The sequence below is a fragment of the Chiloscyllium plagiosum genome, unplaced genomic scaffold (assembly GCF_037043375.1).
Source record: "Chiloscyllium plagiosum isolate Xiang-an unplaced genomic scaffold, Cpla_swu_hap1 HiC_scaffold_52, whole genome shotgun sequence".
In the NCBI taxonomy this organism is placed as follows: domain Eukaryota; kingdom Metazoa; phylum Chordata; class Chondrichthyes; order Orectolobiformes; family Hemiscylliidae; genus Chiloscyllium; species Chiloscyllium plagiosum.
In genome coordinates, this window is record NW_028270190.1 from 20,379,981 (window position 1) to 20,396,324 (window position 16,344).

General features: G+C 44.4%; 6 non-coding genes across 6 annotated transcripts; all 6 read right to left on the minus strand.

The window, feature by feature from the left end:
• Positions 1 to 498: 498 nt before the first annotated feature.
• On the minus strand, positions 499 to 572 carry trnai-aau (transfer RNA isoleucine (anticodon AAU)). Its single transcript has one exon. It is a non-coding gene; the product is annotated as a tRNA-Ile (tRNA).
• A 2,207-nt stretch (positions 573 to 2,779) lies between these two features.
• trnai-aau (transfer RNA isoleucine (anticodon AAU)) lies at positions 2,780 to 2,853 on the minus strand. Its single transcript has one exon. It is a non-coding gene; the product is annotated as a tRNA-Ile (tRNA).
• A 2,207-nt stretch (positions 2,854 to 5,060) lies between these two features.
• trnai-aau (transfer RNA isoleucine (anticodon AAU)) lies at positions 5,061 to 5,134 on the minus strand. Its single transcript has one exon. It is a non-coding gene; the product is annotated as a tRNA-Ile (tRNA).
• A 2,207-nt stretch (positions 5,135 to 7,341) lies between these two features.
• Positions 7,342 to 7,415, minus strand: trnai-aau (transfer RNA isoleucine (anticodon AAU)). The gene has a single exon. It is a non-coding gene; the product is annotated as a tRNA-Ile (tRNA).
• Positions 7,416 to 9,622: 2,207 nt separating this feature from the next.
• Positions 9,623 to 9,696, minus strand: trnai-aau (transfer RNA isoleucine (anticodon AAU)). Its single transcript has one exon. It is a non-coding gene; the product is annotated as a tRNA-Ile (tRNA).
• Positions 9,697 to 11,903: 2,207 nt separating this feature from the next.
• On the minus strand, positions 11,904 to 11,977 carry trnai-aau (transfer RNA isoleucine (anticodon AAU)). Its single transcript has one exon. It is a non-coding gene; the product is annotated as a tRNA-Ile (tRNA).
• Between the last annotated feature and the right edge of the window lie 4,367 nt (positions 11,978 to 16,344).

Sequence of the window (16,344 nt, forward strand, 5' to 3'; positions counted from 1 at the left end):
AGCGAATGAATTCCCTCTGGAAGTCGCGTGACAAGTATTAACAGAGATCAAGGAAAATAACATGAACGAATCTTTGATTTGAATTGAAGCCTGAACTCTGGTTCTGCTCCGAGACTGTGCCAGGTCTGCTTAATACTGCATATATTTCATGCTTTGCATTTGTTTGTGAAAACAATTGAGACTGATTGATTTGCTGCAGACAACATCCAGCAGTCATCATGGGTACGGCGATCAAGTCGTGCGTCTATCCCTGTCAAATGTTTTATTGCGCAGGTGAGGCTTCCTGTTTCGTGGTTTGGTGGAGCACGTTGTTTGGAAAAATAGCAACGCAGCTGAGATCCGGCATGGGACCAGCGGGTTGATGTTCCATGACAGCGATGGTCGCCTTTCGAATGAATGCACATCTCAACCGACCATGTGACAAGTTCTTGCAGACGGTGAAAGTAAAAGCCACGGCGAACACTGACACAGACCTGCTAACGACGGAAGCGCCTCACATGATCAGTGCGGGGATTGAACCCACGACCATGGCGTTATTAACACCACGCTCTAACCAGCTGAGCTAACCGACCAACGCAGTCAAGTCGCGAAAGCAAATGCCTATATTCCCGGTGCTCACAACCGCGGCGGCTGTTCATTTTCTGCTTCATGTCGATCGCACGATCGTCTGAAATACTTCCTTTCGTTGCAAAGCTTTTCAACGAAAAAAAAGCATTTAGTTTTCCGAACGCGCCTACTCGACTTAACCATTTGCTCTGATATTCAAAATTAAGCACAATGTCCGGACGCATGCAATTTCAATCGCAATGCCACCAGCTCAGCTGCAGCTTGTCATGTTGTCAAATATCGTCTGGAGAAACGTACCTTCAACGATCGCTCACTGTTCTCCTGGATGCTCACAGACTTTTGGAGTCAGGGTTATGTGCTGCTGATAAACTGCTACGAACCTTATGCCAAATGCATTTGAATTGTAATCGAACAGTGGGATTTTTTCTGCTCCCGAACGACGCAGTTGCTTTGGTGTCAGCAACAGCTCAGAAGCCAATTGCACGTTTTCCTCAATCACTTACGTTGCTCATGCAATCTTCGTTTGACAGCATATTTAGCAAGTTATCACGCCTTCCTGCAGCGTTCGTCAGTGACAGATCAGATGCTAAGATGATTGCTTCAGACAGCATGCTACATCCTACATTTGAAAATGGAACAGTTGCAAACGTTTCCAGGCTGAACACTCACTCACTATTTTGCCTGGCGCGTCAGAGGCTGGGAGCGGATCTTATGGAGGCTTTTCAATCATGAGGGGCATGTATCGGGTAAATAGATAAGTTTCTTTCGCTCAAGTGTGGCAGTGCAGAACTAGAGGGTATAAACCAGGTGTGGGAGGGCGAGAATTGGAAAGGCAGTGATGGGCATTGGCTGCGCGCAGAGGGTGGTGTGTTTGTGGAATAAGTTGCCAGACAAGCAGGTGATGGATGGTATAATTCCAATACTTTTAAGGAATCTTAACGTGTATTTGAATAGGAAGGGTTTGGAGAGACATGGGTCAAGTGCATGCAATCGCGGTTGGATCAATTGAAGATATCTGTTTGGAATGGACGAGTTCGGCCGAAGACTGTGCTTTCAGTGCTGTCCATATCTAATGAGCTCTATGATAGTGCAGCTGAAATGATAAAAAAGATAAATAAATTCAATGAAGAAAATTGTCTCAAGTTGTTGAATTCAAAAAACTTCAGGTAATGTTATTTCAATTATTTTATTTATCTTTTTTATTTGTGATTTTTTCATTGTTCTGTAACTCTTATTTCTTGATTGTCTCTCTTTCTCTCGCTCCCCACACCACCAATATCTTTTTCCTTTCCACTTCCCGCTTTGCTACCCTTCTCCCCTGTTTTCCATTTTGTCTCAGGTTCACCCACCCCCCACATATTTTGTCACATAGCACTGGCTACAACCTGCGTCATTCACGGCTCCTAATCTCCCTTAGATCTCTCCATGCACTCTCATTATCACCTTTGCATCTGGAGCTCTGACTCACCATCTCTCAGCCTGGTGTAAACAGCTCCCTAATTCTCCCCCTTTTTTATCTTTAACAAATGATCAGTTAGAATCGAAACGTCAGCTCTTTTCTCTCCTTGCAGATGGTGCCAGAACTGCTGAGACTTTCCAGCATTCTCTCTTTTGGTTTCCGATTCCAGCACCCGCAGTAATTTCATTTTATTAATGGCTCTATGATATTGCTGGTGTCATGATAACTCCAGCTTCGATGCATGAGAGGTGTGCAAGCGAATGAATTCCCTCTGGAAGTCGCGTGACAAGTATTAACAGAGATCAAGGAAAATAACATGAACGAATCTTTGATTTGAATTGAAGCCTGAACTCTGGTTCTGCTCCGAGACTGTGCCAGGTCTGCTTAATACTGCATATATTTCATGCTTTGCATTTGTTTGTGAAAACAATTGAGACTGATTGATTTGCTGCAGACAACATCCAGCAGTCATCATGGGTAAGGCGATCAAGTCGTGCGTCTATCCCTGTCAAATGTTTTATTGCGCAGGTGAGGCTTCCTGTTTCGTGGTTTGGTGGAGCACGTTGTTTGGAAAAATAGCAACGCAGCTGAGATCCGGCATGGGACCAGCGGGTTGATGTTCCATGACAGCGATGGTTGCTTTTCGAATGAATACACATCTCAACCGACCATGTGACAAATTCTTGCAGACGGTGAAAGTAAAAGCCACGGCGAACACTTACACAGGCCTGCTAACGACGGAAGCGCCTCACATGGTCAATGCGGGGATTGAACCCACGACTTTGGCGTTATTAGCACCATGCTCTAACCAGCTGAGCTAACCGACCAACGCAGTCAAGTCGCGAAAGCAAATGCCTATATTCCCGGTGCTCACAACCGCGGCGGCTGTTCATTTTCTGCTTCATGTCGATCGCACGATCGTCTGAAATACTTCCTTTCGTTGCAAAGCTTTTCAACGAAAAAAAAGCATTTAGTTTTCCGAACGCGCCTATTCGACTTAACCATTTGCTCTGATATTCAAAATTAAGCACAATGTCCGGACGCATGCAATTTCAATCGCAATGCCACCAGCTCAGCTGCAGCTTGTCATGTTGACAAATATCGTCTGGAGAAACGTACCTTCAACGATCGCTCACTGTTCTACTGGATACTCACAGACGTTTGGAGTCATGGTTATGTGCTGCTTATAAACTGCTACGAACCTTATGCCAAATGCATTTGAATTGTAATCGAACAGTGGGATTTTTTCTGCTCCCGAACGACACAGTTGCTTTGGTGTCAGCAACAGCTCAGAAGCCAATTGCACGTTTTCCTCAATCACTTACGTTGCTCATGCAATCTTCGTTTGACAGCATATTTAGCAAGTTATCACGCCTTCCTGCAGCGTTCGTCAGTGACAGATCAGATGCTAAGATGATTGCTTCAGACAGCATGCTACATCCTACATTTGAAAATGGAACAGTTGCAAACGTTTCCAGGCTGAACACTCACTCACTATTTTGCCTGGCGCGTCAGAGGCTGGGAGCGGATCTTATGGAGGCTTTTCAATCATGAGGGGCATGTATCGGGTAAATAGATAAGTTTCTTTCGCTCAAGTGTGGCAGTGCAGAACTAGAGGGTATAAACCAGGTGTGGGAGGGCGAGAATTGGAAAGGCAGTGATGGGCAATGGCTGCGCGCAGAGGGTGGTGTGTTTGTGGAATAAGTTGCCAGACAAGCAGGTGATGGATGGTATAATTCCAATACTTTTAAGGAATCTTAACGTGTATTTGAATAGGAAGGGTTTGGAGAGACATGGGTCAAGTGCATGCAATCGCGGTTGGATCAATTGAAGATATCTGTTTGGAATGGACGAGTTCGGCCGAAGACTGTGCTTTCAGTGCTGTCCATATCTAATGAGCTCTATGATAGTGCAGCTGAAATGATAAAAAAGATAAATAAATTCAATGAAGAAAATTGTCTCAAGTTGTTGAATTCAAAAAACTTCAGGTAATGTTATTTCAATTATTTTATTTATCTTTTTTATTTGTGATTTTTTCATTGTTCTGTAACTCTTATTTCTTGATTGTCTCTCTTTCTCTCGCTCCCCACACCATCAATATCTTTTTCCTTTCCACTTCCCGCTTTGCTACCCTTCTCCCCTGTTTTCCATTTTGTCTCAGGTTCACCCACCCCCCACATATTTTGTCACATAGCACTGGCTACAACCTGCGTCATTCACGGCTCCTAATCTCCCTTAGATCTCTCCATGCACTCTCATTATCACCTTTGCATCTGGAGCTCTGACTCACCATCTCTCAGCCTGGTGTAAACAGCTCCCTAATTCTCCCCCTTTTTTATCTTTAACAAATGATCAGTTAGAATCGAAACGTCAGCTCTTTTCTCTCCTTGCAGATGGTGCCAGAACTGCTGAGACTTTCCAGCATTCTCTCTTTTGGTTTCCGATTCCAGCACCCGCAGTAATTTCATTTTATTAATGGCTCTATGATATTGCTGGTGTCATGATAACTCCAGCTTCGATGCATGAGAGGTGTGCAAGCGAATGAATTCCCTCTGGAAGTCGCGTGACAAGTATTAACAGAGATCAAGGAAAATAACATGAACGAATCTTTGATTTGAATTGAAGCCTGAACTCTGGTTCTGCTCCGAGACTGTGCCAGGTCTGCTTAATACTGCATATATTTCATGCTTTGCATTTGTTTGTGAAAACAATTGAGACTGATTGATTTGCTGCAGACAACATCCAGCAGTCATCATGGGTACGGCGATCAAGTCGTGCGTCTATCCCTGTCAAATGTTTTATTGCGCAGGTGAGGCTTCCTGTTTCGTGGTTTGGTGGAGCACGTTGTTTGGAAAAATAGCAACGCAGCTGAGATCCGGCATGGGACCAGCGGGTTGATGTTCCATGACAGCGATGGTCGCTTTTCGAATGAATACACATCTCAACCGACCATGTGACAAATTCTTGCAGACGGTGAAAGTAAAAGCCACGGCGAACACTTACACAGCCCTGCTAACGACGGAAGCGCCTCACATGGTCAATGCGGGGATTGAACCCACGACCTTGGCGTTATTAGCACCACGCTCTAACCAGCTGAGCTAACCGACCAACGCAGTCAAGTCGCGAAAGCAAATGCCTATATTCCCGGTGCTCACAACCGCGGCGGCTGTTCATTTTCTGCTTCATGTCGATCGCACGTTCGTCTGAAATACTTCCTTTCGTTGCAAAGCTTTTCAACGAAAAAAAAGCATTTAGTTTTCCGAACGCGCCTACTCGACTTAACCATTTGCTCTGATATTCAAAATTAAGCACAATGTCCGGACGCATGCAATTTCAATCGCAATGCCACCAGCTCAGCTGCAGCTTGTCATGTTGACAAATATCGTCTGGAGAAACGTACCTTCAACGATCGCTCACTGTTCTACTGGATACTCACAGACGTTTGGAGTCAGGGTTATGTGCTGCTTATAAACTGCTACGAACCTTATGCCAAATGCATTTGAATTGTAATCGAACAGTGGGATTGTTTCTGCTCCCGAACGACGCAGTTGCTTTGGTGTCAGCAACAGCTCAGAAGCCATTTGCACGTTTTCCTCAATCACTTACGTTGCTCATGCAATCTTCGTTTGACAGCATATTTAGCAAGTTATCACGCCTTCCTGCAGCGTTCGTCAGTGACAGATCAGATGCTAAGATGATTGCTTCAGACAGCATGCTACATCCTACATTTGAAAATGGAACAGTTGCAAACGTTTCCAGGCTGAACACTCACTCACTATTTTGCCTGGCGCGTCAGAGGCTGAGAGCGGATCTTATGGAGGCTTTTCAATCATGAGGGGCATGTATCGGGTAAATAGATAAGTTTCTTTCGCTCAAGTGTGGCAGTGCAGAACTAGAGGGTATAAACCAGGTGTGGGAGGGCGAGAATTGGAAAGGCAGTGATGGGCAATGGCTGCGCGCAGAGGGTGGTGTGTTTGTGGAATAAGTTGCCAGACAAGCAGGTGATGGATGGTATAATTCCAATACTTTTAAGGAATCTTAACGTGTATTTGAATAGGAAGGGTTTGGAGAGACATGGGTCAAGTGCATGCAATCGCGGTTGGATCAATTGAAGATATCTGTTTGGAATGGACGAGTTCGGCCGAAGACTGTGCTTTCAGTGCTGTCCATATCTAATGAGCTCTATGATAGTGCAGCTGAAATGATAAAAAAGATAAATAAATTCAATGAAGAAAATTGTCTCAAGTTGTTGAATTCAAAAAACTTCAGGTAATGTTATTTCAATTATTTTATTTATCTTTTTTATTTGTGATTTTTTCATTGTTCTGTAACTCTCATTTCTTGATTGTCTCTCTTTCTCGCGCTCCCCACACCATCAATATCTTTTTCCTTTCCACTTCCCGCTTTGCTACCCTTCTCCCCTGTTTTCCATTTTGTCTCAGGTTCACCCACCCCCCACATATTTTGTCACATAGCACTGGCTACAACCTGCGTCATTCACGGCTCCTAATCTCCCTTAGATCTCTCCATGCACTCTCATTATCACCTTTGCATCTGGAGCTCTGACTCACCATCTCTCAGCCTGGTGTAAACAGCTCCCTAATTCTCCCCCTTTTTTATCTTTAACAAATGATCAGTTAGAATCGAAACGTCAGCTCTTTTCTCTCCTTGCAGATGGTGCCAGAACTGCTGAGACTTTCCAGCATTCTCTCTTTTGGTTTCCGATTCCAGCACCCGCAGTAATGTCATTTTATTAATGGCTCTATGATATTGCTGGTGTCATGATAACTCCAGCTTCGATGCATGAGAGGTGTGCAAGCGAATGAATTCCCTCTGGAAGTCGCGTGACAAGTATTAACAGAGATCAAGGAAAATAACATGAACGAATCTTTGATTTGAATTGAAGCCTGAACTCTGGTTCTGCTCCGAGACTGTGCCAGGTCTGCTTAATACTGCATATATTTCATGCTTTGCATTTGTTTGTGAAAACAATTGAGACTGATTGATTTGCTGCAGACAACATCCAGCAGTCATCATGGGTAAGGCGATCAAGTCGTGCGTCTATCCCTGTCAAATGTTTTATTGCGCAGGTGAGGCTTCCTGTTTCGTGGTTTGGTGGAGCACGTTGTTTGGAAAAATAGCAACGCAGCTGAGATCCGGCATGGGACCAGCGGGTTGATGTTCCATGACAGCGATGGTTGCTTTTCGAATGAATACACATCTCAACCGACCATGTGACAAATTCTTGCAGACGGTGAAAGTAAAAGCCACGGCGAACACTTACACAGGCCTGCTAACGACGGAAGCGCCTCACATGGTCAATGCGGGGATTGAACCCACGACCTTGGCGTTATTAGCACCATGCTCTAACCAGCTGAGCTAACCGACCAACGCAGTCAAGTCGCGAAAGCAAATGCCTATATTCCCGGTGCTCACAACCGCGGCGGCTGTTCATTTTCTGCTTCATGTCGATCGCACGATCGTCTGAAATACTTCCTTTCGTTGCAAAGCTTTTCAACGAAAAAAAAGCATTTAGTTTTCCGAACGCGCCTATTCGACTTAACCATTTGCTCTGATATTCAAAATTAAGCACAATGTCCGGACGCATGCAATTTCAATCGCAATGCCACCAGCTCAGCTGCAGCTTGTCATGTTGACAAATATCGTCTGGAGAAACGTACCTTCAACGATCGCTCACTGTTCTACTGGATACTCACAGACTTTTGGAGTCAGGGTTATGTGCTGCTTATAAACTGCTACGAACCTTATGCCAAATGCATTTGAATTGTAATCGAACAGTGGGATTTTTTCTGCTCCCGAACGACACAGTTGCTTTGGTGTCAGCAACAGCTCAGAAGCCAATTGCACGTTTTCCTCAATCACTTACGTTGCTCATGCAATCTTCGTTTGACAGCATATTTAGCAAGTTATCACGCCTTCCTGCAGCGTTCGTCAGTGACAGATCAGATGCTAAGATGATTGCTTCAGACAGCATGCTACATCCTACATTTGAAAATGGAACAGTTGCAAACGTTTCCAGGCTGAACACTCACTCACTATTTTGCCTGGCGCGTCAGAGGCTGGGAGCGGATCTTATGGAGGCTTTTCAATCATGAGGGGCATGTATCGGGTAAATAGATAAGTTTCTTTCGCTCAAGTGTGGCAGTGCAGAACTAGAGGGTATAAACCAGGTGTGGGAGGGCGAGAATTGGAAAGGCAGTGATGGGCAATGGCTGCGCGCAGAGGGTGGTGTGTTTGTGGAATAAGTTGCCAGACAAGCAGGTGATGGATGGTATAATTCCAATACTTTTAAGGAATCTTAACGTGTATTTGAATAGGAAGGGTTTGGAGAGACATGGGTCAAGTGCATGCAATCGCGGTTGGATCAATTGAAGATATCTGTTTGGAATGGACGAGTTCGGCCGAAGACTGTGCTTTCAGTGCTGTCCATATCTAATGAGCTCTATGATAGTGCAGCTGAAATGATAAAAAAGATAAATAAATTCAATGAAGAAAATTGTCTCAAGTTGTTGAATTCAAAAAACTTCAGGTAATGTTATTTCAATTATTTTATTTATCTTTTTTATTTGTGATTTTTTCATTGTTCTGTAACTCTTATTTCTTGATTGTCTCTCTTTCTCTCGCTCCCCACACCATCAATATCTTTTTCCTTTCCACTTCCCGCTTTGCTACCCTTCTCCCCTGTTTTCCATTTTGTCTCAGGTTCACCCACCCCCCACATATTTTGTCACATAGCACTGGCTACAACCTGCGTCATTCACGGATCCTAATCTCCCTTAGATCTCTCCATGCACTCTCATTATCACCTTTGCATCTGGAGCTCTGACTCACCATCTCTCAGCCTGGTGTAAACAGCTCCCTAATTCTCCCCCTTTTTTATCTTTAACAAATGATCAGTTAGAATCGAAACGTCAGCTCTTTTCTCTCCTTGCAGATGGTGCCAGAACTGCTGAGACTTTCCAGCATTCTCTCTTTTGGTTTCCGATTCCAGCACCCGCAGTAATTTCATTTTATTAATGACTCTATGATATTGCTGGTGTCATGATAACTCCAGCTTCGATGCATGAGAGGTGTGCAAGCGAATGAATTCCCTCTGGAAGTCGCGTGACAAGTATTAACAGAGATCAAGGAAAATAACATGAACGAATCTTTGATTTGAATTGAAGCCTGAACTCTGGTTCTGCTCCGAGACTGTGCCAGGTCTGCTTAATACTGCATATATTTCATGCTTTGCATTTGTTTGTGAAAACAATTGAGACTGATTGATTTGCTGCAGACAACATCCAGCAGTCATCATGGGTACGGCGATCAAGTCGTGCGTCTATCCCTGTCAAATGTTTTATTGCGCAGGTGAGGCTTCCTGTTTCGTGGTTTGGTGGAGCACGTTGTTTGGAAAAATAGCAACGCAGCTGAGATCCGGCATGGGACCAGCGGGTTGATGTTCCATGACAGCGATGGTCGCCTTTCGAATGAATGCACATCTCAACCGACCATGTGACAAGTTCTTGCAGACGGTGAAAGTAAAAGGAACGGCGAACACTGACACAGACCTGCTAACGACGGAAGCGCCTCACATGATCAGTGCGGGGATTGAACCCACGACCATGGCGTTATTAACACCACGCTCTAACCAGCTGAGCTAACCGACCAACGCAGTCAAGTCGCGAAAGCAAATGCCTATATTCCCGGTGCTCACAACCGCGGCGGCTGTTCATTTTCTGCTTCATGTCGATCGCACGATCGTCTGAAATACTTCCTTTCGTTGCAAAGCTTTTCAACGAAAAAAAAGCATTTAGTTTTCCGAACGCGCCTACTCTACTTAACCATTTGCTCTGATATTCAAAATTAAGCACAATGTCCGGACGCATGCAATTTCAATCGCAATGCCACCAGCTCAGCTGCAGCTTGTCATGTTGTCAAATATCGTCTGGAGAAACGTACCTTCAACGATCGCTCACTGTTCTCCTGGATACTCACAGACTTTTGGAGTCAGGGTTATGTGCTGCTGATAAACTGCTACGAACCTTATGCCAAATGCATTTGAATTGTAATCGAACAGTGGGATTTTTTCTGCTCCCGAACGACGCAGTTGCTTTGGTGTCAGCAACAGCTCAGAAGCCAATTGCACGTTTTCCTCAATCACTTACGTTGCTCATGCAATCTTCGTTTGACGGCATATTTAGCAAGTTATCACCCCTTCCTGCAGCGTTCGTCAGTGACAGATCAGATGCTAAGATGATTGCTTCAGACAGCATGCTACATCCTACATTTGAAAATGGAACAGTTGCAAACGTTTCCAGGCTGAACACTCACTCACTATTTTGCCTGGCGCGTCAGAGGCTGGGAGCGGATCTTATGGAGGCTTTTCAATCATGAGGGGCATGTATCGGGTAAATAGATAAGTTTCTTTCGCTCAAGTGTGGCAGTGCAGAACTAGAGGGTATAAACCAGGTGTGGGAGGGCGAGAATTGGAAAGGCAGTGATGGGCATTGGCTGCGCGCAGAGGGTGGTGTGTTTGTGGAATAAGTTGCCAGACAAGCAGGTGATGGATGGTATAATTCCAATACTTTTAAGGAATCTTAACGTGTATTTGAATAGGAAGGGTTTGGAGAGACATGGGTCAAGTGCATGCAATCGCGGTTGGATCAATTGAAGATATCTGTTTGGAATGGACGAGTTCGGCCGAAGACTGTGCTTTCAGTGCTGTCCATATCTAATGAGCTCTATGATAGTGCAGCTGAAATGATAAAAAAGATAAATAAATTCAATGAAGAAAATTGTCTCAAGTTGTTGAATTCAAAAAACTTCAGGTAATGTTATTTCAATTATTTTATTTATCTTTTTTATTTGTGATTTTTTCATTGTTCTGTAACTCTTATTTCTTGATTGTCTCTCTTTCTCTCGCTCCCCACACCATCAATATCTTTTTCCTTTCCACTTCCCGCTTTGCTACCCTTCTCCCCTGTTTTCCATTTTGTCTCAGGTTCACCCACCCCCCACATATTTTCTCACATAGCACTGGCTACAACCTGCGTCATTCACGGCTCCTAATCTCCCTTAGATCTCTCCATGCACTCTCATTATCACCTTTGCATCTGGAGCTCTGACTCACCATCTCTCAGCCTGGTGTAAACAGCTCCCTAATTCTCCCCCTTTTTTATCTTTAACAAATGATCAGTTAGAATCGAAACGTCAGCTCTTTTCTCTCCTTGCAGATGGTGCCAGAACTGCTGAGACTTTCCAGCATTCTCTCTTTTGGTTTCCGATTCCAGCACCCGCAGTAATTTCATTTTATTAATGGCTCTATGATATTGCTGGTGTCATGATAACTCCAGCTTCGATGCATGAGAGGTGTGCAAGCGAATGAATTCCCTCTGGAAGTCGCGTGACAAGTATTAACAGAGATCAAGGAAAATAACATGAACGAATCTTTGATTTGAATTGAAGCCTGAACTCTGGTTCTGCTCCGAGACTGTGCCAGGTCTGCTTAATACTGCATATATTTCATGCTTTGCATTTGTTTGTGAAAACAATTGAGACTGATTGATTTGCTGCAGACAACATCCAGCAGTCATCATGGGTACGGCGATCAAGTCGTGCGTCTATCCCTGTCAAATGTTTTATTGCGCAGGTGAGGCTTCCTGTTTCGTGGTTTGGTGGAGCACGTTGTTTGGAAAAATAGCAACGCAGCTGAGATCCGGCATGGGACCAGCGGGTTGATGTTCCATGACAGCGATGGTCGCTTTTCGAATGAACACACATCTCAACCGACCATGTGACAAATTCTTGCAGATGGTGAAAGTAAAAGCCACGGCGAACACTGACACAGGCCTGCTAACGACGGAAGCGCCTCACATGGTCAATGCGGGGATTGAACCCACGACCTTGGCGTTATTAGCACCATGCTCTAACCAGCTGAGCTAACCGACCAACGCAGTCAAGTCGCGAAAGCAAATGCCTATATTCCCGGTGCTCACAACCGCGGCGGCTGTTCATTTTCTGCTTCATGTCGATCGCACGATCGTCTGAAATACTTCCTTTCGTTGCAAAGCTTTTCAACGAAAAAAAAGCATTTAGTTTTCCGAACGCGCCTACTCGACTTAACCATTTGCTCTGATATTCAAAATTAAGCACAATGTCCGGACGCATGCAATTTCAATCGCAATGCCACCAGCTCAGCTGCAGCTTGTCATGTTGACAAATATCGTCTGGAGAAACGTACCTTCAACGATCGCTCACTGTTCTACTGGATACTCACAGACTTTTGGAGTCAGGGTTATGTGCTGCTTATAAACTGCTACGAACCTTATGCCAAATGCATTTGAATTGTAATCGAACAGTGGGATTGTTTCTGCTCCCGAACGACGCAGTTGCTTTGGTGTCAGCAACAGCTCAGAAGCCAATTGCACGTTTTCCTCAATCACTTACGTTGCTCATGCAATCTTCGTTTGACAGCATATTTAGCAAGTTATCACCCCTTCCTGCAGCGTTCGTCAGTGACAGATCAGATGCTAAGATGATTGCTTCAGACAGCATGCTACATCCTACATTTGAAAATGGAACAGTTGCAAACGTTTCCAGGCTGAACACTCACTCACTATTTTGCCTGGCGCGTCAGAGGCTGGGAGCGGATCTTATGGAGGCTTTTCAATCATGAGGGGCATGTATCGGGTAAATAGATAAGTTTCTTTCGCTCAAGTGTGGCAGTGCAGAACTAGAGGGTATAAACCAGGTGTGGGAGGGCGAGAATTGGAAAGGCAGTGATGGGCAATGGCTGCGCGCAGAGGGTGGTGTGTTTGTGGAATAAGTTGCCAGACAAGCAGGTGATGGATGGTATAATTCCAATACTTTTAAGGAATCTTAACGTGTATTTGAATAGGAAGGGTTTGGAGAGACATGGGTCAAGTGCATGCAATCGCGGTTGGATCAATTGAAGATATCTGTTTGGAATGGACGAGTTCGGCCGAAGACTGTGCTTTCAGTGCTGTCCATATCTAATGAGCTCTATGATAGTGCAGCTGAAATGATAAAAAAGATAAATAAATTCAATGAAGAAAATTGTCTCAAGTTGTTGAATTCAAAAAACTTCAGGTAATGTTATTTCAATTATTTTATTTATCTTTTTTATTTGTGATTTTTTCATTGTTCTGTAACTCTTATTTCTTGATTGTCTCTCTTTCTCGCGCTCCCCACACCATCAATATCTTTTTCCTTTCCACTTCCCGCTTTGCTACCCTTCTCCCCTGTTTTCCATTTTGTCTCAGGTTCACCCACCCCCCACATATTTTGTCACATAGCACTGGCTACAACCTGCGTCATTCACGGATCCTAATCTCCCTTAGATCTCTCCATGCACTCTCATTATCACCTTTGCATCTGGAGCTCTGACTCACCATCTCTCAGCCTGGTGTAAACAGCTCCCTAATTCTCCCCCTTTTTTATCTTTAACAAATGATCAGTTAGAATCGAAACGTCAGCTCTTTTCTCTCCTTGCAGATGGTGCCAGAACTGCTGAGACTTTCCAGCATTCTCTCTTTTGGTTTCCGATTCCAGCACCCGCAGTAATGTCATTTTATTAATGGCTCTATGATATTGCTGGTGTCATGATAACTCCAGCTTCGATGCATGAGAGGTGTGCAAGCGAATGAATTCCCTCTGGAAGTCGCGTGACAAGTATTAACAGAGATCAAGGAAAATAACATGAACGAATCTTTGATTTGAATTGAAGCCTGAACTCTGGTTCTGCTCCGAGACTGTGCCAGGTCTGCTTAATACTGCATATATTTCATGCTTTGCATTTGTTTGTGAAAACAATTGAGACTGATTGATTTGCTGCAGACAACATCCAGCAGTCATCATGGGTACGGCGATCAAGTCGTGCGTCTATCCCTGTCAAATGTTTTATTGCGCAGGTGAGGCTTCCTGTTTCGTGGTTTGGTGGAGCACGTTGTTTGGAAAAATAGCAACGCAGCTGAGATCCGGCATGGGACCAGCGGGTTGATGTTCCATGACAGCGATGGTCGCTTTTCGAATGAATACACATCTCAACCGACCATGTGACAAATTCTTGCAGACGGTGAAAGTAAAAGCCACGGCGAACACTTACACAGGCCTGCTAACGACGGAAGCGCCTCACATGGCCAATGCGGGGATTGAACCCACGATCGTGGCGTTATTAGCACCACGCTCTAACCAGCTGAGCTAACCGACCAACGCAGTCAAGTCGCGAAAGCAAATGCCTATATTCCCGGTGCTCACAACCGCGGCGGCTGTTCATTTTCTGCTTCATGTCGATCGCACGATCGTCTGAAATACTTCCTTTCGTTGCAAAGCTTTTCAACGAAAAAAAAGCATTTAGTTTTCCGAACGCGCCTACTCGACTTAACCATTTGCTCTGATATTCAAAATTAAGCACAATGTCCGGACGCATGCAATTTCAATCGCAATGCCACCAGCTCAGCTGCAGCTTGTCATGTTGACAAATATCGTCTGGAGAAACGTACCTTCAACGATCGCTCACTGTTCTACTGGATACTCACAGACTTTTGGAGTCAGGGTTATGTGCTGCTTATAAACTGCTACGAACCTTATGCCAAATGCATTTGAATTGTAATCGAACAGTGGGATTTTTTCTGCTCCCGAACGACGCAGTTGCTTTGGTGTCAGCAACAGCTCAGAAGCCAATTGCACGTTTTCCTCAATCACTTACGTTGCTCAAGCAATCTTCGTTTGACAGCATATTTAGCAAGTTATCACGCCTTCCTGCAGCGTTCTTCAGTGACAGATCAGATGCTAAGATGATTGCTTCAGACAGCATGCTACATCCTACATTTGAAAATGGAACAGTTGCAAACGTTTCCAGGCTGAACAATCACTCACTATTTTGCCTGGCGCGTCAGAGGCTGGGAGCGGATCTTATGGAGGCTTTTCAATCATGAGGGGCATGTATCGGGTAAATAGATAAGTTTCTTTCGCTCAAGTGTGGCAGTGCAGAACTAGAGGGTATAAACCAGGTGTGGGAGGGCGAGAATTGGAAAGGCAGTGATGGGCATTGGCTGCGCGCAGAGGGTGGTGTGTTTGTGGAATAAGTTGCCAGACAAGCAGGTGATGGATGGTATAATTCCAATACTTTTAAGGAATCTTAACGTGTATTTGAATAGGAAGGGTTTGGAGAGACATGGGTCAAGTGCATGCAATCGCGGTTGGATCAATTGAAGATATCTGTTTGGAATGGACGAGTTCGGCCGAAGACTGTGCTTTCAGTGCTGTCCATATCTAATGAGCTCTATGATAGTGCAGCTGAAATGATAAAAAAGATAAATAAATTCAATGAAGAAAATTGTCTCAAGTTGTTGAATTCAAAAAACTTCAGGTAATGTTATTTCAATTATTTTATTTATCTTTTTTATTTGTGATTTTTTCATTGTTCTGTAACTCTTATTTCTTGATTGTCTCTCTTTCTCTCGCTCCCCACACCATCAATATCTTTTTCCTTTCCACTTCCCGCTTTGCTACCGTTCTCCCCTGTTTTCCATTTTGTCTCAGGTTCACCCACCCCCCACATATTTTCTCACATAGCACTGGCTACAACCTGCGTCATTCACGGCTCCTAATCTCCCTTAGATCTCTCCATGCACTCTCATTATCACCTTTGCATCTGGAGCTCTGACTCACCATCTCTCAGCCTGGTGTAAACAGCTCCCTAATTCTCCCCCTTTTTTATCTTTAACAAATGATCAGTTAGAATCGAAACGTCAGCTCTTTTCTCTCCTTGCAGATGGTGCCAGAACTGCTGAGACTTTCCAGCATTCTCTCTTTTGGTTTCCGATTCCAGCACCCGCAGTAATTTCATTTTATTAATGGCTCTATGATATTGCTGGTGTCATGATAACTCCAGCTTCGATGCATGAGAGGTGTGCAAGCGAATGAATTCCCTCTGGAAGTCGCGTGACAAGTATTAACAGAGATCAAGGAAAATAACATGAACGAATCTTTGATTTGAATTGAAGCCTGAACTCTGGTTCTGCTCCGAGACTGTGCCAGGTCTGCTTAATACTGCATATATTTCATGCTTTGCATTTGTTTGTGAAAACAATTGAGACTGATTGATTTGCTGCAGACAACATCCAGCAGTCATCATGGGTACGGCGATCAAGTCGTGCGTCTATCCCTGTCAAATGTTTTATTGCGCAGGTGAGGCTTCCTGTTTCGTGGTTTGGTGGAGCACGTTGTTTGGAAAAATAGCAACGCAGCTGAGATCCGGCATGGGACCAGCGGGTTGATGTTCCATGACAGCG